Below are 23,725 nucleotides of genomic sequence, written 5' to 3'. Positions count from 1 at the left end.
TTATTCTATGATGACATTAAATATATTGAATAAAAGGAGCATTAACTTTAAATGCATGTTAATTTACAAACAAGACTTTAGTGCTTTAGAATAATGTAGCGGGGCGCTGGTGGTGCGCCCCATGTATGGAGGCTGTGGTCCTCCAGGCGGCCGGCCCGGGTTCAAATCCAGCCTGTGGCTCCTTTCCTGCATGTCATTCTCCACTCTCTCTCCCTGATTTCCAACTCTATCCACTGTCCTGTCTCTCTAATAAATGTACAAAAAGCCCCAAAAATAAATCTTAAAAAAAAAGAGTAATGTAGCACATTGTCTTTTGAAACAGCATGGTGGAGGGAGTAGGTTAAACTGTTTCCTGTCACCTGTTTCCAAAAATAGTTTTACTATAAAGGTTGCTGAGAAATGTATCTCATGTCTTCAGAACCGATTAACACAAGATCACTCTCTGACAAAGGTCTTTGAGTTCAGAGATGGAAATAAGTCCAAACAGACTGGAAGTATTCTGTATTTGATCAAACAAGAGGAGCAGACGCTCTCCTACCGGCCTACCTGTTTCTCACAGAGCTGCTAGCAGATAAACAACATGCACACAAATATACACAAGGAGTTTCTTGTATACACATGTTGATGTGTGTGTGTGTGTAACAAAGCAAAGAGAGACAGAAACGTGTGCATGAATGTACACATGAATGTCTCAATAAGCTTGTCTCAGTGTGTGTGTGTGTGTGTGTGTGTGTGTGTGTGTGTGTGTGTGTGTGTGTTTGTGTGTGTGTGAAGGTTCATGTAGGAGAGTATATTCCTGGAAAGCCAGCTGCCACTCCTTTTATCACATAACTTGATGAGAGGAACTTCTGCAGCAACACACACACACATATTGATCAACCTATCCTGGATTCAGTGATGTAACCGTTTCACCTAAAGCTTGAGCTCAACTCAAGGAGTGACATTTTTATTCTTGAGTAAAAAAATAAACTTTGCTAGCCGACGTGCAAATATAAGTTTGTTTTTGATTACAAAATAAAAGCCATGACAAATATAACTTAATTCTTTAGGAATGTCTGGCTCTTTAAATGTATTGCCTGCTAAGTAGCTTCTGTGACGGCATCCAAATGTGTACTTCAAAAAATGCTAATAGAATTAAAGCACTTGGTTTCTTTTGTGCCAATGAACCGCTGCAGAGCAGAAATGACTGTTTCAGGATGTGAGGTGCTGACCTTTCCCTGACATCATACTAATAATTGATCACTTAGATAAACACCAGCTACCTTAAGAGCCCATTATTGCCCCTCCCAAAGTCTTCCTATAGTTGGCAGTTATAATTAGACCCTGGGGTAATTGGCTGACTAATTGCTGTTGGTAGGATACAAACCTAAAGGGACCCTCTGCTGTTCAGTTTAACAACTGACCCTGGCTTCTTTTTTAAGGTGTGATAGTTGTGTTTCATCTCGTGGGAGGGGAAGGGGATACTGGATATCAACCTCCAGTGTAGTCATTACCACAGTGGCCCAGATGTCTGTAGTTACACACACTCCCAAGCAGAGACACACACATACTCCTGTGTGGTGAACCTACACATGCTGGCTCTGTAGGCAGCAGACTCATTCATCATGTGTGTGTTTGCAGAGAGGAGCTGCTGTCTCATATATCTCTCGACCTCATTTCTTTCTGTTTCTCCTCCTCTCTTCATATCTGTGATACTCTCCCTCGTCTCCTTCAAGCCTTTATACAGCCCCCCTCTCTGAGAGAACAAAGAGGACATAGCTAGTTAGTGTCTGTACTGTATGTCTCTATGATGTGCAGTGTTAAGGACTCATCGTTGTAAGCTATCTCCTCCAGTGACACAGAAATGACTTGTTTGTTTTTTATGGAGAAAAGAATACAAAGAAGAGACCTAGACTTTAGATAATTTTAGCTCCTAAAATTGGATTTCATAAGTGGAGAACAAGCAGGAGAAGTACAGGACAGACTACAAGTTTGAAATGAAAATGTCTTCAACTTGCAGCAACTTACAACCTGAGCTGGAGTTTAATTGCTTAAAAAAATGCATCCACATTTTTATCCACCTATATCATCTTTTAAAGACACTTGTCTTTTTAGAATTTTATCAAATGGTGTATTAATATTTATTAAAGTTGTATCTATAAGAAACAAATTCCTGATTGTGTGTGTAAATGGTAAATGGACTTTAGCTTATGTAGCACTTTTCTAGTTTTCTGACTTCTCAAAGTGCTTTTACACCAGTTCACACACTGATGACACAGGCTGCTGTGTAAAGTGTATGCACGATGCTTTCTTCCTCTTTGATCATTGATCTCTCCAACCTTGAGGGTGTATGTGAGGAAGGGAGGGTGGACTGTAGGGTTCTTTCATCTGTCATGTGCTGACAAACACAGAGAGGAACAGTGTGTCTCTGCTCCTCAATGTGAGTGTCAGATAGTACTGATCCAAGAGTTTACAGTGTTTCTGTGTGTCTGTGTGAACTCTTATCTTAGCTCTTCAGTGTTCTCCACAGTGTGTAACACCAAGACACACACACTTTGTTACTTCACATTGTCAGGTGTGCAGATGCAGTGCTGTTAGCTGTTTCAGTCAGATTGTCTGCCATGTGACTTTTGTTTATACCTCTGATGCTTTTAGTCCAATTGCCTCTGTGCAAACTCATCAAGGGTAAGTCGACTATACTGTATATACAGCAGTGTGTGTGTGTGTGTGTGTGTGTGTGTGTGTGTGTGTGTGTGTGTGTGTGTGTGTGTGTGTGTGTGTGTGTGTGTGTGTGTGTGTGTGTGTGTGTGTGTGTTTGAACATGTGTTTAGTAGATAGGCCAAATCCAGGACCAAGAGCAGGGTTGTGTTGCCATGGTGAAAATGAAATCCAAAATGCAGAGTTGCAAGGAAGCCCCTGATTGGTTGAGGAGCCATGCATGGGATTGTGATGCATGCTGTTAGCTGGCCAATGAGACAGAGGCTGAGCCAGGACTGTTGCTAGGGGGAGTAGCTTGGAACAAAGTCAGCTGGGTTCTCTCTCTCTCTCTCTCTCTCTCTCTCTCTCTCTCCCTCTCTCTCTTTCTCTCCCTCTCTCTCTTCTTTCTCTCTCTCTCTTTCTCTCTCTCTCTCTCTGTCCCTCTCTCTCTCTTTCTCTCTCTCTCTCTCTGTCCCTCTCTCTCTCTCTCTTTCTGTCTCTCTTCTCTCTCTCTCTCTCTCTCTCTCTCTCCCCCTCTCTCTCTTATCTTCTCTCCCTCTCTCTCTCTCTCTCTCTCTCTCTCTCTCTCTCTCTGTCTTCTCTCTCTTCTCTCTCTCTCTCAGTTCCTGGCTTGGTCGTCCTTTCTTTCCTGCTGCTCGCTCTGCCTTTGCCCTCATTGACTCCTTCCCCCCTCCTCCCTCCTTGCTCTCCTCTCCTCTCCCCACCCCAACCAACTCTACATTTTTTTTGCACTTCTACACATGGAAAGGGGAAAGAGCACATGTTGGAAAATTCACTGAATATTTCATGCAGCTTGTTGTGTGGTGCATGGGGCCGTTCCAAAGAAGCCCTGCACACCGAGTCTGTTTGTATCTTCAGTCTGCTTCAAAGTTTGTTTGTTTATTTATGTTATTGTGTTTTCTTAGTCTGTGCATGAATTGAGCTTTTGTTCCCCTCCCTCTCACTAACCTTTTAGTCCTACTGTATCTTTCTTAAAGTACTTGGGCTCTCTCTCACACATCTTGTGTATTTAACTGCTTCCTGTCTTTTCTGTGTGTCGAGGGCTGAGGAGTGTTTTTTGTGCATATTTGACATCTATGGGTTCATGGAGTTCTTTAGGGTCTTTTTAGCTTTCTAGTTGCATAGGTTGCCATAACCCGAGCCAGGTGGCATTTACAAGTCTGGCATCATGTAGGACTGCTTTGCCTTGTTTTCTTGAGTAATTGCCATTCCAACTCTTGTAAAGCCCCTGTACAAAGCTAAAATAAAACTCCAAGGTCCTCTGTCATTATTTTGGCTTTGGCGCACCCTGGACAACAACTTAATTTAACTGTATTTATTCTAGGAAAGTGGTGGAACTGTACATAAATAAACTAGAGATGGGTCATCATTTTTTGAATATTTGGACTAATTAATTCATAAATAAATCGAGGTTTTCATGCAGCTGGCTATCACATCCTCACATCACATGATTTTAGTGGCGCCTAGTTGTACTGCGGTATACTATCATTAGATGGTGGCTGTAGCGCATCTGAACGTTTTTTGCTTACTGTCATTATCAAAAGAAGAAGAAAGCATCGAGCTACGTTGTGGTGCATTTGCAAAATCCCATTTTGAAAAGGACTATAGACTATACAAACTATGATTTTAATGAGCATTACTATGTAAAATAGATTCTGAAGTTAAAAGTACTATGCTTGTAGTATTAAAGTAAAATGTCCATTATGTGTTAGCATCTAGCTAACAAACTACATCAGGGTCCCTCTGTGAACATTCCTATGAAAATATTTAAAATGTATTTGAATAATGGCCAATGAGTTTTTAAAAGTAATTTGTAATGAAATGTCTTTCTCTTTAATAAAGTAATACATGTCCTTGGTGTTAATGACTCTCGTTTTGTACAGGAACAGGTTGAGGTGTTGCGTGTGCATCCACTGATGACACTGCTGCGTATCATCAGTCACAGTCATGAATGATTTGTTTTATTTATAACAGGATGAGTTTAATACCTGGAGACAGCTAGATGAGAAGGGAGATGTGAGGTACGAGTCATCAATGATTGAACTCTGCCAGGAGGCAGCAGCGATACAAAGAATGACCTTTTTGTTCGTTTTTGGAAAAGGTAGGAATATTGTACGTCATCCCACAAGTGGGGAGAAACAGTAACAAAGCATCAGCTCTTCCCACACATATTTCTGTCCCTCCCCTTTCTGTTTCCTTCCTCCTTTAATTTCCTCCCTCATCACTTCCTGTTTCCTGGCTTTCATCCTCTCTTTGTTCAGCTTTCTCTCTCACAGACACATTTTTTTGTCCCTCTGCTGACATTTTAGTTTGTGTGTGTGTGTGTGTGTGTGTGTGTGTGTGTGTGTGTGTGTGTGTGTGTGTGTGTGTGTGTGTGTGTGTGTGTGTGTAATGAATTTATTGCGCCGATGGCTGCCATGGGAATCGCTGAAGTGAGCCTTCCTACTTATGAATCAAACTCCACTAATAGAGCCGTGCTGGCTCTGAGATGACATAACAGACACAAACACACACACACACAGACATACACACAGACAATACACACACACACACACACACACACACACACACAGACACACACACACACACACATACACACACACATACACACACACACACAGAGACACACACACACACACACACACACACACAGACACACACACACACACACATACACACACACACACAGAGACACACACACACACACACACACACACACACACACACACAGACACACACAGACACACACACACACACACACACACACACACAGACACACACAGACACACACACACACACACACACACAGACACACACAGACATACACACACACACACACACACACACAGACACACACACACACACACACACACACACACACAGACACACACAGACATACACACACACACACACACACACACACACACACACACACACACATACACACACCTACCCTGGCCATCCCACAGCCCCAAATCATTCATTCATAATAATTCCGACAATCAGTTATACAGAATGAAGTAGAGGGAAAGTAAGGTGGAGTGAAAATTGGGAGGAAGGGGGGTGGCACTCACTCACTTCATGTGGAAACAAAACAATTAAAGGCATTGTTGGTTGTTTAACCTGTGTGTGTCTGTGTGCTTGATTTGGGTGTGTATGAGATTGTGTGTGACAAGAAAGCACAAAGATGAGATCAGAAGCAGGAGTCCCAGCTGGAGCTGTGCTCTCTGCTCACCACTGCTTCCATCTGAGTTATCATGGGTGGTCTCCTTATTGATGTAGGTGGCATTAACAGAATGGGGGTTAATGGAAGAATGGGTGAATGTCGGCATGCTTTCTTGAATGTAGTTTTGTTGTCAGGAAACCGTGCACACATTTCCCTCCTCTGTTACAATGGAAAACATGAGACACGTGCAAAGGGCACACACACTCAGAAAGTTTCCTTGTGTGCAGTCAGGGAAGAAAATAAAGCAGTCAGCCAAGTTCAGTGGTTTAAAAATAGAAATCACAAAAGCACACAGATACACACACAGATATACACACTTGCTGCTTTCAGCTCAGAAATAGAAGTAAAAAGGACATGAGGAGCCGATCCCTGTCTCTTTCTCTTTTTGTTTTTTTTCCTTTTACCTTCATGTTTTTTTTCTATTCCTCCAGTCTGAAGCCTCATCTCTCTCTCTGTAGCCCTATTATGTTGCTTTAATGTTACGTTATTAAGCGTTATAAGGGCGAGACAGGATCGGTGGAGTGACAGCGAGAAAGTGCAGCGCTGTGTCAGTGTGTGTGTGAATGTCTGACTGTGTATATATTTGGAGCCCCTGCTGTGCCGTGCATTTGTAAAGCCGAAAAAAAAGCAATGTGAATTTAGACTGTGATACCAATATTACACCGTCGCTGAATCAAAATGAATGATTTGATTTTTGCTGTTTGTTTGTCTGTTTGCTGTTGGTGAAGAAATAATCTGACTTCTCTTTGAGAAGTAAATAAAGGTTTTTTAAAAATCTCTCCCTCTCTCTATCTCCTCTCTCTCCTCTCCCTCTCTCTCTATCTCTATCCCTCTCTCTCTCTATCTCCTCTCTCTCTATCTCCTCTCCCTCTCTCTCTATCTTATCCCTCTCTCTCTCTATCTCTATCCCTTCTCTCTCTATCTCCTCTCTCTCTATCTCCTCTCTCTCTCCTCTCTCCCTCTCTCTCTCCTCTCTCCCTCTCTCTCTCTCCTCTCTATCTCCTCTCTCTCTATCTCCTCTCTCTCTCTATCTCTATCCCTCTCTCTCTCTATCTCTATCCCTTCTCTCTCTATCTCCTCTCTCTCTCTCTCTCTCCTCTCTCCCTCTCTCTCTCTCCTCTCTCTCTCTATCTCTATCTCCTCTCTCTCTATCTCCTCTCTCTCTCCTCTCTCTCCTCTCTCCCTCTCTCTCTCTCCTCTCTCCTCTCTCCTCTCTCTCTATCTCCTCTCTCTCTCTATCTCTATCCCTTCTCTCTCTATCTCCTCTCTCTCTCTCCTCTCTCCCTCTCTCTCTCTATCTCCTCTCTCTCTCTCCTCTCTCCCTCTCTCTATCTCTCTCTCCTCTCTCTCTCTATCTCCTCTCTCTCCTCTCCCTCTCTCTATATCTCTATCCCTTCTCTCTCTATCTCCTCTCTCTCTATCTCCTCTCTCTCTCTCCTCTCTCTCCCTCTCTCTCTCTCTCCTCTCTCCCTCTCTCTCTCTCCTCTCTATCTCTATCTCCTCTCTCTCTATCCCCTCTCTCTCTATCTCCTCTCTCTCTCTCCTCTCTCCCTCTCTCTCCCTCTCTCCTCTCTCCTCTCTCTCTCTATCTCTATCTCCTCTCTCTCTATCTCCTCTCTCTCTATATCTCTATCCCTCTCTCTCTCTATCTCTATCCCTTCTCTCTCTATCTCCTCTCTCTCCTCTCTCCATCTCCTCTCTCTCTCCTCTCTCCCCCTCTCTCTCTCTCTCTCTCCTCTCTCTCTATCTCCTCTCTCTCTATCTCCTCTCTCTCTCTCCTCTCTCTCTCTATCTCCTCTCTCTCTCTCTCTCCTCTCTCTCTCTATCTCCTCTCTCTCTATCTCCTCTCCCTCCTCTCTCCCTCTCTCTCTCTATCTCCTCTCTCTCCTCTCTCCCCCTCTCTCCTCTCTCTCTCTATGAAATGAAAATGTTCAATATGAAGGAAACAGTGAAGTAGTAACCCTATGAGGATAGAGCAGGTGTCATGGTGAATAACAGAACACACTGTTCTTGCCAATATTTGTCTGTTTACACGGATAAGTTAGCTACACAACTGAGCATGTCTTGCCATCACCTCTGCTGTGTTTTCACTGCAGTGACAGTTTATCACTGCTGACTGCCCCTCTACAGAGAGAGGACGATGGAGGAGTGACAAATTCCTAGATGAAAGAGACAATGAGAGAAGGTTTGAGGGTGGAGAGAGGGAGAGAGGGAGAAGAAAGATGAAAGCAAAGTAGAGAGGAGATTATGCTGTTTAAGATAAAGCTGACTTTGAAGAGTGAGACCGAGCTAGAGAGGCAACACAGATTATCTTTCTTTCTTATTTCACCTCTTTACTCTTTCCTTGTCCTCCAACATTTTGCCCATTTAAGTACTTATTTTTGGCTTCTGTCTGTTATGAAGCAAGAAACTTTTTGCTAGCTACCCAGAAAGAACAAGTTAATTTTACAACAAATCTGTTATAATCTTGAATATAATAATTGAAATGTTATTTCCCAAAATCAGCAGCAAAACAACTCAGTATTGCTTTAAATTATGTGATGAAAACTGCTTTTTAAAAGTTAAATACACATGTATAAATTGCCAAAAGAAGTCATTAAAACTGTGGATATGGAAGTGTTTCTATAGCCTTTTTTACATTGCAAGTCCTAAACAGCGCCAGGTTTTGGACAACCCAATCTCATGTCAAAATGTGTAATACCTACGTTGGTCCACAGCGCAAAACGTAGTAGTTTCACAATAAGGGCTCTAAAATTGTGACATGTCTACGTTTCCTTTTGCCTATTCTTTTGTATAGGCATACCTCAGGTCACGTGACTGCCCAGTTTTCCCCTGGCGAAAAAAAAAAACCATGGCGGACATCCCTTCTATTTTCGGTGGAAAATGCAATATTTTAAGATAGTTTGAGGCTTATGGACGCTATCAACAACGAACCGGAAGGAAGTGGACGTTCGGTTCGCGGCTCTTAAAACGGGTTACATCAGACCCTAGACATCAAACTAATCTCTTATGCAATAAATAATCATTTCTGTTACATTTTTATGGATGTCTTTCATTACAACCAAATTTAATAAAACGATTGGAACAGATCGATGCATATTAGCAACATTATAAACTATAACATGTAACAATACATAAAGACAATACTGTACAGTTTGTGTGATTTATATGATTTCATAATTTTATTTAACAAAATAATCCTGACGGATTAGATTAATACCAGAAAATGCAATCAATAAAGTAAACGGCCGGCGATAAGAACTACAAACGGGCGCATGACACTGACATCAAATAATGACGTATTGATTATCGTCACTTGTGAGCGACCTCTTTATTAGATCTTTCAGGGGGTATTTACTGATGTTTTTTAAGGTTGGTTACAAAAACACAATCTGTGTTGACCAAAGATCCCATTCCAGGAATCTAAGCAAAAACCCATTCAAAAAGTCCATTATGCTGCATTATGGTCTGCCAGTGTGCTGCTGACACGCGCAATCGTGCAGTCACGCCCAGTGTCGGTTTAAAGGCCAAGTGCCCCCCCTCCCCCCTCTCCCTCCTCTCCGTAGACTCAAATTTTAAATCCCTTTTTCATACACTTATGTTTGACCTAGAACCCCCAAATTTTCACCAGTTGTTCGTGAGATTAGGAACTGCCACCACCTAGGTCTCTTCTAAGAGATTTCGTGAGCCCACAAGTCACTTAAGGCCCCACTCTCAATTTGCCAAACCTTTCACAATTGAAACACTTTTATCAAAACATCAAAAAAGGGTGTTAAAAAGTGTGAAAATGTTCCAAAAGACAGAGGGTCATTCTCCACTATATGCTGTATGCTTTGTGACTAAAGACTGATGTTAAAAACACCTTTTAAAGGTGCTTAAAAGAGTTAATTTGACCATTTGAGGCCTAGCAGAGACATGAAGCCTTTTGACCTGTTCAACCCTGTTGCTCTATGAAAGACATTAAACTGAATATTAAAACAATGAATGATGACAAATTAGATTAACTCTTCTATAAGGAAAGAAAGATAAAAAAAAGTACTAGGATGAATTAATATGGACAAGAGCATAAGAGATTTTTACTTTTAGCCATAATTCTAAACCAAGCACTTAAGGCTGTCCTCCAAGCATATAGTTCCCCAGATTTTAGGATATACTTACACCAAAACAAACAAACAAACAAACAAACAAACAAAATAAAAAATAAAAACATTTTATGTACTGGGCTTTGAAAAAGCTCTATGAAAGTATGACTGCAAGACCCCTTGCCTATGAAATGAGAATATTGAAGTTTTTGTCTTAGAGCTGAACGACATACATCGTTGGAAAGGTCTCATCCTGGAGAGTAACATATGTGAAGATGAGGTTTCAACATGACACCTGTTTTGAAATAATGCCCTTTGAACCTTGACCCAAGGGCATGTTTGAAGACTTATACCTCAGCAACAAAAGGGGCTACAGACATGGGAATAACTGTTTTAGAGAGGTCTTGGAACAAAGTATCATGTGAGGGTAGTCAGCTCACCAAAACAACATGGGGAGCTGCTATATATGGTTAAAATACATTTTAACAAATGTATCAATTATTTTTTAAATATCTGATAACATAAATGTGTTAACCATCCAATTAAACTCCCCTGTGTACCCTCAATTAAATATATATTACTTCTTAGGTAAGGGAACACTGAGATTTGTCTAAAAGACTACAATTCCTCAGAGTCAAGTCATACAGCTTGATACTGAATGGCGCCATAATTGTAGTCTTTTCCGTTTCCAAAAAAAAGGTTGTAACTAGGATTATAAAAGGCTTACAAAAAACATATTCACTGAATATGTCACAGATCTCGTGTGGCCGAAGTATTTATTGCATAGTACATATATGATCTATGTTAAAATAAAGTACATATATCAGTTCATTTTGGATATTTTGACTGTTATTCTAGTAACGGGAATTTTGGTAGTTATGTCTGGCGTTGTGCACAGAGGGAACATAATTAGGGTTGTAAAAAATGTATATCTACCCACTGTATCAAATATTTACTAAAGCCGAATGGGTTTTGTAAAATAATCTAGACTATATATATTGTAAAAAAAAGTGGTCAAATCAAACCTGTTTTAAAAGATAGTATTAATCTGTCAGGATTATTTAGTTAAATAAAATCATATAAATCACACATGAACTGTATTGTCTTTATGTATCAAGGATTGTTACATGTTATAGTTTATAATGTTGCTAATATGCATCGATCTGTTCCAGTCGTTTTATTACATTTGGTTGTAATGAAAGACATCATAAAAATGTAACAGAAATCATTATTTATTGCATAAGATATTAGTTTGATGGTCTGATGTAACCCGTTTTAAGAGCCACGAACCGAACGTCCACTTCCTTCCGGTTCGTTGTTGATAGCGTCCATAGATATCACCATAGCAACAGTAGAAAACAGCCCAACGTTTTTTCTGGCGAAACCTGAAAGACTGAATAAACGATATCATTCGCAATGGATTGTGGGATGGGTAGTTCCTTGACTCCGAACGAAAATGATGTACACAGTCTTGAACCTATACCTTTGTTTCCGTTTTTAACGCCGTTTTGGTGCCGATGTACTTTAGTCACGAGTGTTGGGGTAGCTTGTTGTCTTGGTCCCAGGCGCCAATCTCTTGATATAAGGATTTTGTAAAAAATCAATGGAGGATTTGAATGGGAAAATGTAATTCCGGAACCAGAGCAGCCGAAAAAAGAGCTCCGAACCAAACGTCCACTTCCTTCCGGTTCGTTGTTGATAGCGTCCATAGCAACCACCATAGCAACAGTAGAAAACGTAACAGTCCAACGTTTTTCTAGCGAGACCTGAAAGAATCGTCGTAGAAACGAACAAACTAAAGATCATAAACATAAACCGAACGAAGATTATGAAGATACAATGTACATTTGTCGTCAGAAAGGTTATCAAAACGACACTTAAGCCTCAAACTATCTTAAAATATTGCATTTTCCACCGAAAATAGAAGGGATGTCCGCCATGGTTTTTTTTTCGCCAGGGGAAAACTGGGCAGTCACGTGACCTGAGGTATGCCTATACAAAAGAATAGACAAAAGGAAACGTAGACATGTCACAATTTTAGAGCCCTTATTGTGAAACTACTACGTTTTGCGCTGTGGACCAACGTAGGTATTACACATTTTGACATGAGACTGGGTTGGTTTTGGAGGTGTGTCTCTGGAGGAGAGCGGACACTTCAGAATAGCAGAGGTGTCGCACAAACAGCAGTTTGGTTTAATGCTGGTGCTCAAGGGCGACATCTACTGGATCAAAAAGTCGCACATTCTTCCTTTAAGGGCACATATCCTCCTCTTCTTCAGTGTAAATAAGTCTCAGAGCTCTCCAAAACATGTGTGTGAAGTTTCTTGTTCTAAATCCACTCTGATCCTGTATTTGATCATGTCTATAAATCCCTCTATTTCAGCCCTGCTCAGAACAGGCTGTTTCTGTGTCTGTACCTTTAAATATGTAAATGAGCTGTGTTTGACCACGCCAACTATGGAAGGCTTTGTGTGGCCTGGTCTTTCTTGCACAATGTGTAATTGTTTACTAGGTCCTGATCAAAACAAGTGAGAAAGTACTAACATAATAAGTCCGAGCTAATTAATTGGAATAAGTAACATCCAACTTTTTCTTTGAAAAATTGAGTTTAGCTAACTTACTTATTTATTTAAATCCTATGTTATAATCTTATTAAGTGATCTGAACTCACGCTGAACATCTTAGGTCAAACTTTGGCCACAGAACTTGTTGAGTGACTCACTGTGCCATGCAGAATTTGCACTTCAAGATGAGTTACAGGATTAAAACCATATTTTACTATAAGAGCTATGAGACTGCTCGTTGGGTCTGCATGCTGAAAATGTCTTTGTTACAATCTGACCCGACTAGACCATTTAATTACTTAAAAGAATAATAATTAACAGTCACTTTAAATTCTGTTTGTGTTTCAATAAAACATTCTATTTATAGTTCAAAAAGACCAGCTATTGCTGTTTGTATCGCTCCTTTTGTCCCTGCTAATACCTTTTTCAATCCATCCACTTCTGGCTCTGTCCCCAGGATTTGACCCCTCGGTCAGTGACCTTATCAATAAGGGGCTCGTTTGGGGGAAGGGCACGGTCTATGTTTGTGTGTGCATGACCCTGATGGAGCCCATAGCATAGTTCGATTGAAGGGGAGGGGAGTAAGCCAGGAGAGAGTGCATGCCCCCCCCCCCCCCCCCCCCCCATCTTCCACCATCTTAGGTTTCCATCTATTGACTGCTCAGATCTAATGTCTCTTGGTTGTGTGTGTGTGTGTGTGTGTGTGTGTGTGTCTCCTCTGTCCATTCTCTCTATGGTAATCTTGCAGGTGGACAAGACAATCACTCATTCTCATCTCTCTCTCTCTCTCTCTCTCTCTCTCTCTCCCCCAGTATATGAATCTCTGCCTCTCTGTGTGTCTACTATACCTCCAGCCCTCCCTCCCATTCACTTTCTTCATCCTCCTCCTCCTTTTTTTCACTTCCTGTCTGTGCTAGATCATCCTTTTATTTCATCTGACTCTCCCTGCCTGCCTGTAGTCAGGTGAGACGGAGGTGAGGGAAGAGGAGGAGTATTGGCCTCTCTGTCTGGAGCCAGTGGAAACACTATATCTGAACAGAGAGAGAGAGAGAGAGAGAGAGAGAGATAGAGAGAGAGAGAGAGGAAGGGCTGGCAGTAACTTGAGCTTTAGTGATTGTACATTCAACACAGAGCTCATTTTTGAAGACACTGGATATGAGTGAAAACACACATACACACAACATCTGCCAAAGTATGTGAACATCTAACAAAAGAACAGTCCCATTAGAAATGATGTAATCCCTATGTAATGTTGCTGTGGTGATTGTCCTCTCCCATCCTCCGGAAACACTGGCTCCAAGGTATGTGGCTGATTGGCTTGTCCAGGCAGCTGGAAAATGGAGTTTAGTCAGCAATGTGCCCTGGGGCTGATCCATGCTCCAACACACACACACGCGCACACACACACACACACACACACTCATGTACAGTAAATCTACTCAACAAAGATAAATGAGCTGCAGGAGAGATGAGGATAAAACATTGAAATGGAGGGATTCAAAATTAGGAGTTCTAACAAAGCAAATAAAGAGAAGAAAAGAGAACATGCAAGTTTGTAGTTTTTGAAACATGTGATCTCAGTTTTGTTATATCCTGTTATTGTAGTTGAGGATTATGTACTATAACATGTTTGTAAACCTAACTAAATCTGTACATCTTGGTATGAATGTATGAAACAGCTGTTCCTCAGCTTTGGTCTGAAAAGCAGTCATTCTAGTAGATTGACTTAATAATTAGAAACGGGGAAAACGAGAACAGACAGCATTGTGCTGATCTGAGAAATAGAAGGAGAGGGACTGATTTAAGGAGGGTTTTCAGTTAGTAAGGGTTTGTGAAATATTCTTTATTGGTGAGCAGCTCTGGGCCCAAAGCTGCTGTTGCTTTGTCTTTCAGAACCTCTGCTGCAGCTGCCACACTGATCGAAGGAGGAATATTTTCTGGCTAAGAAACATCTGCCTTTCCCTTTTTTTTTCTTTGTGTATAATTTGAAGCTTATCAAACTTGGACTCATTTCTCAAAGTTGTCCAAGCATGTCTTGATCATTTGTGTTAATATTATTTTGGGTTGATTGGAGTTGAAAGATGATGATGAATACTCATGGGTAGAGAATCTTGACGTTCAACATCATTCCTATATTTTTTCTGGGTGATGCATGCATTTCTCAACAGATGGAAATTAATGTTAGTTAAAAAAAACATGGGTTATAACCCTGAAAATTAACAAATGTGTAAAGAAATGACATGACAAATACTGTATTTTAAAGGAGTATTCATAGACAGGGCTATCAGAAAGGCATATTAGCCATCCATGTGCAAGCTTTTGTCAATGGTTTTCAATTCATCCATTTCATTGAAGTTATTTATTCAACAAGAGAATCTGCATACCATTTTCTTGTTCTCCCTTGGCACATGAAAATCTTTCTGGTTTTTCTTCATTACATGGTCATGAAGGGAATATCTTTGCTTTTGGAGTATTGGTTTTAAATACTGTGGAAATTAGAGCATCAGTCAGACAATCTTACTCTAGATATTTTGACACCAGTGGTATCATGAGTCAAAGTTTGATGTTTTGATCATGCATTTGGCAGGTGGCTGTGTTCAGGCCCCAACTTTTAGTGTTTTTTCTACTTATTTTGGTGTAACAGTAACTATGCCTAGGGAACCAGATGTTTGAAGTAGTCGAGCTGGAGGCACAGTGGACCCCCCGGGGCGCCTGCTGAAGTGTTTTTGAAGAGCAAGCCGAACTTCAACCCCCTATCAGTGTCATACCGGGGCTTTTCCTGGGCAGCGTGGCACAGTGTGTGTTCTGGCCCTGTGCCAGAGCAGCCAGCCTGCCTGCCTCTGCCAGCCTCCCTCCCCTGAGACTCAAGACAAAGCTGGGACACAGCCAGACACTTCACACTCTGTGTTTATCTCTCCATCATTAGACTGTCTTTCTTTTCCTTCTCATTCACTCGGGGTCATTGTGTCTCTCTTTTTACACTTTATCACTCCATCCCATCTCCCCTCCTCTTCATATTCTGTCTTATCCTTTAGTTATACACTCAAAATTCAGGGTTTGTGATCTTTAACCTCTTGGTCTAGATTATGAATGTCAGCATCCGAGTTTTCTAAAAACTCAATTTGCACACTCAAAGGCATTGTTTCTTAAATCTGAACACATATAAAGACTCATTGTCAAACTTTAAACCTATGTCCAAATCCATGCAGGTTCATATATTAGACATCATGCATTCTCACTAACTCACCGAACACCCACCCCTATTCACTCTCTCTTCAAGCCCCCACACACAGATGTACTATTGCAGTCTCCCATGTAAACACACATATACACCCACACATACCCCCCCCCCCCCCCCCCCCCTCCCCTTCAATCTTTCTGTGGTGTGTGTGTGTTACAGTGAGGCTGTCGTCCTGTCACTGTGTGTGGGCTCAACATCAAACCAGCTTCATAACCAACAAAGGCTAGCACTAGCCACCAGGCTCAGAGTGGCTAGCATACATCAGCCACTGAGCCTGTGTGTGTGTGTGTGTGTGTGTGTGTGTGTGTGTGTGTGTGTGTGTGTGCGCGCGCGTGCGTGCGTGTGCGTCCACAACCACCCACATTGCTGCCACTAACAACTCCCAAACTTATGAGGAGACGAGTTCCTAACAGAGTTTCTATTAGATCAATAACTTGATCTGTAATTTGCACTCTGACTTTCAGAACAGGGAACAGCATACTTTAGATCACTGGTTCTCAAACTATGGTACGCGGGCTCCCTGTGGTGGTACGCAAAGAAATCTCCACAATGTAAAAAAAAAAAACGTTCCGCATAAAACGACATTTTTTATTTGTTTTGACATACTCTTATCTTATCTTATCTGTCTTGTATCTATTGGATTGTATTTATATCAAATGTGTTTTCCCCTCTAAATTAATCTAGTTTTTGCAACAAACAACTTTAATCTGCTCAATTTTTGCTCGCGTGCGCGCACAGACATAAACAACAACAGGAGTACGCCTCACGTTTTGAAAAGTTCCACTCGATATTCTGTTATAGTTCAGTCCTGAAACAACAGCAAGCAGCTGTAGGCCTACATCAACAGAGATTCTGTTATTTATTGGAGTTCAGCACAATCGGCAGCAAGCAGCTGTACATAACGGAGCCATGAGAAGCTTCACTTTTTGATGCATGTACGGACAGTCGCTCACCCTCTCTCTCTCTCTCTCTCTCTCTCTCTCTCTTGCTCTGAAGCTGATGTGATTCTGCTCTATTTTGCTGTCTTAACACTAGGACCACCAACATTCTAGACCCCCCTCCAAGCGCCGCAGCCGTCTGTCAGACAGCATATGCAAATGAAATTGTTTGTGCTCAGAAGCACACAAATAATGCATTTTTTTGATGAAGTTAAATACAACTTACTTTTATCTACAAACCAAATAGGCTGTCAGCATAAGACAGGATTGCTAACCTTTTAAATGTCGCATGTTAATTTACAATATCTGTCTGCTTTTTTAGTGCGCCGTTTTTTACTGCTGCTCCACGTCTCCCGTTGCTAAAACACATTCTACAATAATGAAACATACATAACTTTTAGTCTATTATATTGTTGGATATATTAGGCTACGCATTTTAATAAACACACTGCAAAAAAAAGAGATAAACACCGATGCTCCTCCTCCTCTCTGCAACTGGGTTTGTTTCCCCAACATAGAGGAAATCATTGAACAACACACACACGCACGCACGCCAAAAACAACAAAAACAACAACAACAACAACAACAACAACAAAAACACGGCTATCTATGGGCATGACAAACTATATAGCCTACAAAAATAACTGCAGACATCCATAACAGATGCAGCGGCGAACAAACAAACAGATGAACAAATGAACGATCAGCACCTCGGACAGCGCCGCGGCACGTAATGCACAAACCTGCGGCAAAAGTGCTCAACCTTTACGGTGCACTTCCCACGCACAGGGTGCTTGCACCCCTTGCAGGAGACAATAGTCATATTTTTCCTGCAGTGCGTGTTTGTCTGACTCTGCCTCCTTCTCAGCTCTTGTGGATGCTGTGGTTCAGTGGGCACCGACGTCAGACTGGCCTTGACACACAGGTGTTCCTCTCTCTGTTCCTTTGCCGGCTCAAGAATGAGCATGTATCTATCTGTCTATGGTCTCTATCTATTTCTATCTCCTATCTATCTGTCGCTCTTTGTTAAATTCCTGCGCATATATATTAAGTCTATAAATAGAAACAACAATAACTAATAAAAATTAAAACGACGCGCGAAAACAATCCAGGGAAATGTATCATTTTCAACTGCTGTCAATATGAAGGCGGCGGCGGTTAGAGGTATAAATGCTCAGAAATCTTGTGTGTTTTATTTTAGTTACACATAGACTTCAGAAAACATACAGGACACATATTTAAGAAAAGCCATAGGATGAGAGGCTCGTAGTTTTTATTTAAAAATAGTTATTTGTATTATAAAAAGCCAAACCGTCCGTCACACGGTCTTGGTGGTTCTAGTGTTAACACTCCTCAGGAGTCGAGAGGGATTTTTTTTTAAAAAGGCAGTTTTGCTATGTTGAACGCAGAGACTTATAATACAGAGGCTCTGGTTGAACAGAGCCTGCAGAGCGCGCGCCTGCACTCTCTCTCTCTCCCCTGCTCCCTCTCGCTCTCTCAGGCACACAGCAATTTTATGAATAAATGAAAAATTAAATAAGAAGAGGTTTGAAATATACTTGGGCCCAGGTATCATCTATTAGTGGGAAACACTGGAGACTAAATATTCTCAAACAGGTTGTTGGTGTAAAGTTGTCATTTTTATTGTGCTGCACTTTTTTTTTGATTTGGTAAATGTCAGAGTTGTGTTAGTTAAAGTGCCAGTTCTAGCGCTAGCCCTTAGTAGTCCTATAGTGTGGCTGCCAACAGTCAATAATAAATAACCTCCTGTGTAAAATGTGTGTGGAAATAGGCCTACAGTGTATTTTAACATCTACCATAATGGTGGTACTTGGAGAGCCAAATATTTCCGGAGGTGGTACGCAGTCTAAAAAGTTTGAGAACCATTGCTTTAGATGATGGTCTGCAGTGCTGGACCACCTGATGGTTAATCAGTAAATGGTAAATGGACTAAAGCATTTTCTAATCTTTTGACTACTCAAAGTGCTTTTACACCGCAGGTCACACTTACACATTCACACACTGATGGTAGAGGCTGACATGTAGTGAGTACATGTGAAGTAACTGTGGACCCCAGGACCCCTGAGCTCTTGGGTAAATTTGGGGATCCTAACAAATAACTAATCGCATTCATACTCTGACATGTTACTGCAGGAGTTGGGGATTGAACCCTCAACATTGAGAGACAACGTCGACTTTACCAACCACAGCAGCCCCCAGTGCCTGACACCCCTCCCCTTTAGTTTTAACTCAGGTCAATATATGAGTTTGGATGAGGTAGGAGGGACTCTTGTGTGCCATAATCCCCAGTTTACGGATTATTAAGCCTGTGTCCTCTGACAGCAGGTTATTGCTATTGCCAGTCGATATGGCTGTTCTGACCAACAGTCTTTTTTCAAGTTCAGCCATACCCCGACCTTTATGTTACTCTTGCTCTGATTTGCATGAAGGATCTGCTTCCTGGCACACAATGGCCCCATGTTTCCCGAGAGAAGTAGAGGAAGATACATTTAGATGTATTCAAAATCTAAGTATTGTTCTCAAACAGCAACAAAACTATTAAGTCAAGTCTGTGAATGATATTGATCCTTCTTAAGACACAAACATACATTTTACTACATAAAACACAACTTAACCCTGCATTTCTCACTATGATGTGATGTTGCCTGCAGAGTTTTCCCCCATCCCTCCTCTCCATCACCTCTCAACCTTGCTTGCTTCTTATAACCCTCACACCAAATTTCCTAAAAACTCAGTACCTGTTTTCAAGATCTCTCTGAACTGGTGTAATAATTCTCAATAAAGTAAAAGTATGCCAATAGTTGAACCAGATTATATAAAGCATTCTAATATGTAAAGCTGCATGTCTTTAGGCTCCAAATAGAAAGCAGCTTTTTGCTTTGTGGTATCATAACTGCTTATGATGTTATGACTGCACCTAAAAGCTGTAAAACCAAATGATCGTCGATTAGAAGTGTCACTATAAACAAAACCAAACTACTACTACTACTCAGTTTGAAACATTAACCCTTCACACAATGCAGTTCCACAACAGAGCCATGACAAAGTTCACCCTGATCTCCAGTAACGGTGAAATGCTGTTGACCCGAAACAAACAGCAGGAACTTCAAATACACACACAGACATGCACACACACACACTTAGTGTTGTTCCACCCTGCTAGCTACACATTGTCACCGTCTCCCTGATGCCTCTGTTACCGCCTCTGATGGTGTATCAGGGGCGGAACGACTTCCCCCCCACCATTAAGCCTCTGTGTGTTATAAACACTGCAGACTAGTAAAGGAGGTTTTAATTTTCCACCTTGAACTGGTAACATGTGATCAATAATACACACAGTCCAGTTTACATGATGTGTTAAAATGTGTGTTTCAATATAATTGAATGATGTTGTTTTTTAATAAAGGCTTCAGTTTGTCTCTTTTGAGGGTACCATGGCGCATCATATTACAGGATTCAGCTCTCACTGAACGACTTGGGATCCCTTTCTTTCCCTTCAGATCAGACTGCCTTCACAAAGCTGACTGATACAGAAACAACTGGGGATCTGTTTTTAAGTTACCCCATGCACGGACAGAAGAGACATGGCCTGCAGGGCAGATACAGTGAGGGGCCTTTCTGTCTGACTTTTTTTATATCTCTTACTGAAGGGCATACTGACGCATCGTGGTCTGATAGTGTGTGTGTGTGTGTGTGTGTGTGTGTGTGTGTGTGTGTGTGTGTGTGTGTGTGTGTGTGTGTGTGTGTGTGTTCCAGTGGAGGAAGAAGTGTGTATAGGGAAGGTAATCTTTTTAATTCTTTGTAGTGTTTGAAGTTTTCCTTTGGTCTGCTCCAAACTTTAACATCAAACGCTCGGGTCAGCAACCCTCCTCTTCCCCCTCCCATCAACCCCCCTCCTCTGTGTCTCTGTGACCTGGGGAGTCTAGCACAGGAGTGTCCAGCAGATAGAGTGTGGGTAAGTAAGATTAGACGTACTGACGCCCCTACACACACACACACACGTAACAGAGACAAGAGAGGGAACGATGACAATGTTTGTGCTTCATGGAGCTGCAGCTGGTTCAGACGATTGTTTCATCATTACTCTGTAACTATGTTTGACACACACACTGCTATTTTTATCCTAGAGTCAGACCCAAAATCAGCTGGATGACTCACAGGTCACTGTATCCAACACACACACATGTCACACACTCAAACACACAACCAAAGGGTTTTCAAAGAGATGCAACATGGTTTAGAAAAAGTGTCTCGCACGTGTCCTCTGCCTAAGTAATAAAGAGACTGTATAGAGCGCCACAGGAGTGAGTCCTATAACCAGGAAGTAAGTTAGCATTTGAGCGCCATGGGGTCTAACGTCTAAAAGTCAACGGGGATTTTGAATGGGTTTGTGGTTAGACGCCTGAAATAAGGTCTGTGGTTAACACAAGCTTAAGAGATGTTGGTGTTTTGTTAGACCACATAAACTACGTTTATTGTGAATTTTGAAGTTTTTACACGTCTTTAAAAAGGCGGTTGCAAACAAGTGGCTAAATGTCACTACAGTGGTTGTCGGGGACATTAAACGTCATCACGCCGGACACAGAGGGCGGGAATTTATTAAGCTACGCAGATTAGTTTATCATAACGGTAGTGACGTCACAATCATCCGACTGTGGTGTAGTTAGCTTTAGCATAACGTTAGCTTTTTACTTCTGTCGGCCACATTAACACTTCAAACATCATAAAAATGATGTTCATCAGTGAAGATTATCCTGATGAACAAAACGCCTACGCTTCAGAAACATGTGTTTAACACAGAGATTATTTTCTGCAATGTTCAAAATCCAATGAAAACATCCCATAGGAGAATTCTGGTTAGACCCCATGGAGATGCTACTTCTGGGTTGGCCTACAAAAATACGTCATTTGGTTTGTTCTCTATATGGCTGCGTCTGTTGCTATGGTGTGTGTGTGTGTGTGTGTGTGTGTGTGTGTGTGTGTGTGTGTGTGTGTGTGTGTGTGTGTGTGTGTGTGTGTGTGTGTGTGTGTCATGTACCTCTCAGGCAGACGCTGAACAGCTGCATGTGGTTTGTGTATATGACAGCAGCTGGCCCCTCTCACTTCTCCTGTGTGGACTCATGGTGAGCTCTCCTCCCCGTCCACCAGCTATCAAAGCACTGACCAAATGACAACCACACACACACACACACACACACACACACACACACACACATTCACCACACATACTACTTCTTTTGTGTCTCAGTCTAAGAGGAGCCAGATGCGAAGTAGCACATGCACATGGTTGTGTTACCCAAACTGGCTTGTGTGTGTGTGTTTAGTGTCTTTTTACCTTGTGTGTGTGTGTGTGTCTGATCCTTTGTCTTTGTAGATGTTCTTTGTCCCTGGGTGTGTCAGAATAGTGTACTGATCATGAGCATGTGAGCCATGTGTCTCCAGGTTACAGGGCTTGTTTCGTCTAAAGTCTATTTTATCTTGGCATGCTGACTCAGCTGATCTGGAGCAGTTCATAGGGTGTGTGTGTGTGTGTGTGTGTGCTTTCTGGGCTCAGATTCACAACCCATTCAGCCAACAAGTCTGTGAAATACAGCACGTGTGTGTACTGTGATACCATTTAACACAAGTCATTACAGTCTTTGTTGGCAGAGGTATCCTAGAGAAGTATGTGCTGTATACATGGCCTTTCTATAGGAAGACTGAAAGGGTGTGTGTGTGCGTGTGTGTGTGTGTATGTGCTCGTGTGTTTGTAATAATGTATTGACCTTGTCTCTCTTTGACGTTTCCCAGCAGGTTGATGAATAAATGAAGGTGTGACGCCTCCCTTACAAGCCTGTGTCTGCTACTAGAAAGACAGAGTGACACTGCGCACACACACACACACACACACACACACACACACACACAAAGCCATATTTGCTCTGTGGAATAATGTTGGTTCACTGTGACATTCTGACCCAGGATTCTGCCTCGTCTGTGTCTCTGCATTCATATAGATTTCTGGAAATGTAACGTCCAGACACCCCCCGGTGGTAGAATGAACTTCCAAACTCCATGTGATCTGCAGAGTCCCTCTGCACCTTTAAGAAAAAGCTAAAGACCCAGTTCTTTCATGAATACCTACTAACTTAATGATGATGGTCTCCATATTATTGATGATGATGGTAATGACGATGTTTTTTGTTTGATAACGACGACTTATAAGATGGTTTCTATACTGATTAGAGCTCTCAAGAACTGCCCTCAATGTTGTGCTTTGCCTCTGGTCACTTCCTGTCAGCACCTGTGTGTCCAATCAGACTCAAAGCTGATCGTTTGCTCATACTGACATTGTTCCCTTTTTTCTAGATCCTTGCTTGTGTTGTACTTACTCTCTGATGTACGTCGCTTTGGATAAAAGCGTCTGCTAAGTGAATTGTAGAATTGTAGAATTGTGGTTGATGTCGCCCCTTGAGCACCAGCATGAAACGAAAAAAACTCAAGCTGCATTGTTGTGCTAGCATGCTAATGCTAGCGCTCTTTATTTTGCATCCAATTTTTCTAAACCATAGTTCAATCAGGAGAGACAAGTGAATTAAGAAAATTATTTATTACAATGGATAACATGGAAAATTGACTTGAAATACTTTGGCACCTGGATTCTATGGGAGGGAGTTGATGTGTTTGGAGAATGACAATTCTGAGTGTTGACAAAATAAATCCCCCCCTTGGAGTCCAGACACTGGTGGTGGTGAAGCTGCTGACTTGATGAGAGCGGATCGGGGAAGAATTGATGGATGATGATTCTGTAAAGACGACGGTGATGGGGAGGTGGAGGGGCGCACAAAATATAGGTTGACGATGAGGGAGGAACGCCATGCCATTGGTTAGATAAGTACTGCCGAAGAGACAGCTGATTATCCAATGACAGCCCCAGAAACTGACAGCTTGACAACGGAAAAGTGAGCGCACAAAA

The 23,725-nt window shown here is 41.7% G+C and overlaps 1 protein-coding gene and 1 long non-coding RNA gene across 2 annotated transcripts in view; one reads left to right on the top strand and one right to left on the bottom strand.

The window, feature by feature from the left end:
• The window catches only part of kdm6ba (lysine (K)-specific demethylase 6B, a), a 118,983-nt gene that overhangs the window by 29,579 nt on the left and 65,679 nt on the right, over nt 1-23,725 (top strand). The gene's annotated exons all lie outside the window — the stretch shown is intronic.
• Nucleotides 13,660-22,789, bottom strand: LOC132958635 (uncharacterized). The gene is made up of 2 exons (XR_009666804.1): nt 21,809-22,789; nt 13,660-13,899 (listed from the first exon to the last, which is right to left on the bottom strand). It is a non-coding gene; the product is annotated as an uncharacterized LOC132958635 (long non-coding RNA).

Source organism: Labrus mixtus, chromosome 23 (assembly GCF_963584025.1).
Source record: "Labrus mixtus chromosome 23, fLabMix1.1, whole genome shotgun sequence".
NCBI lineage: Eukaryota > Metazoa > Chordata > Actinopteri > Labriformes > Labridae > Labrus > Labrus mixtus.
The sequence above is the reverse complement of the archived record's forward strand: the minus strand, read 5'-3'. Positions and strand labels throughout refer to the sequence as shown.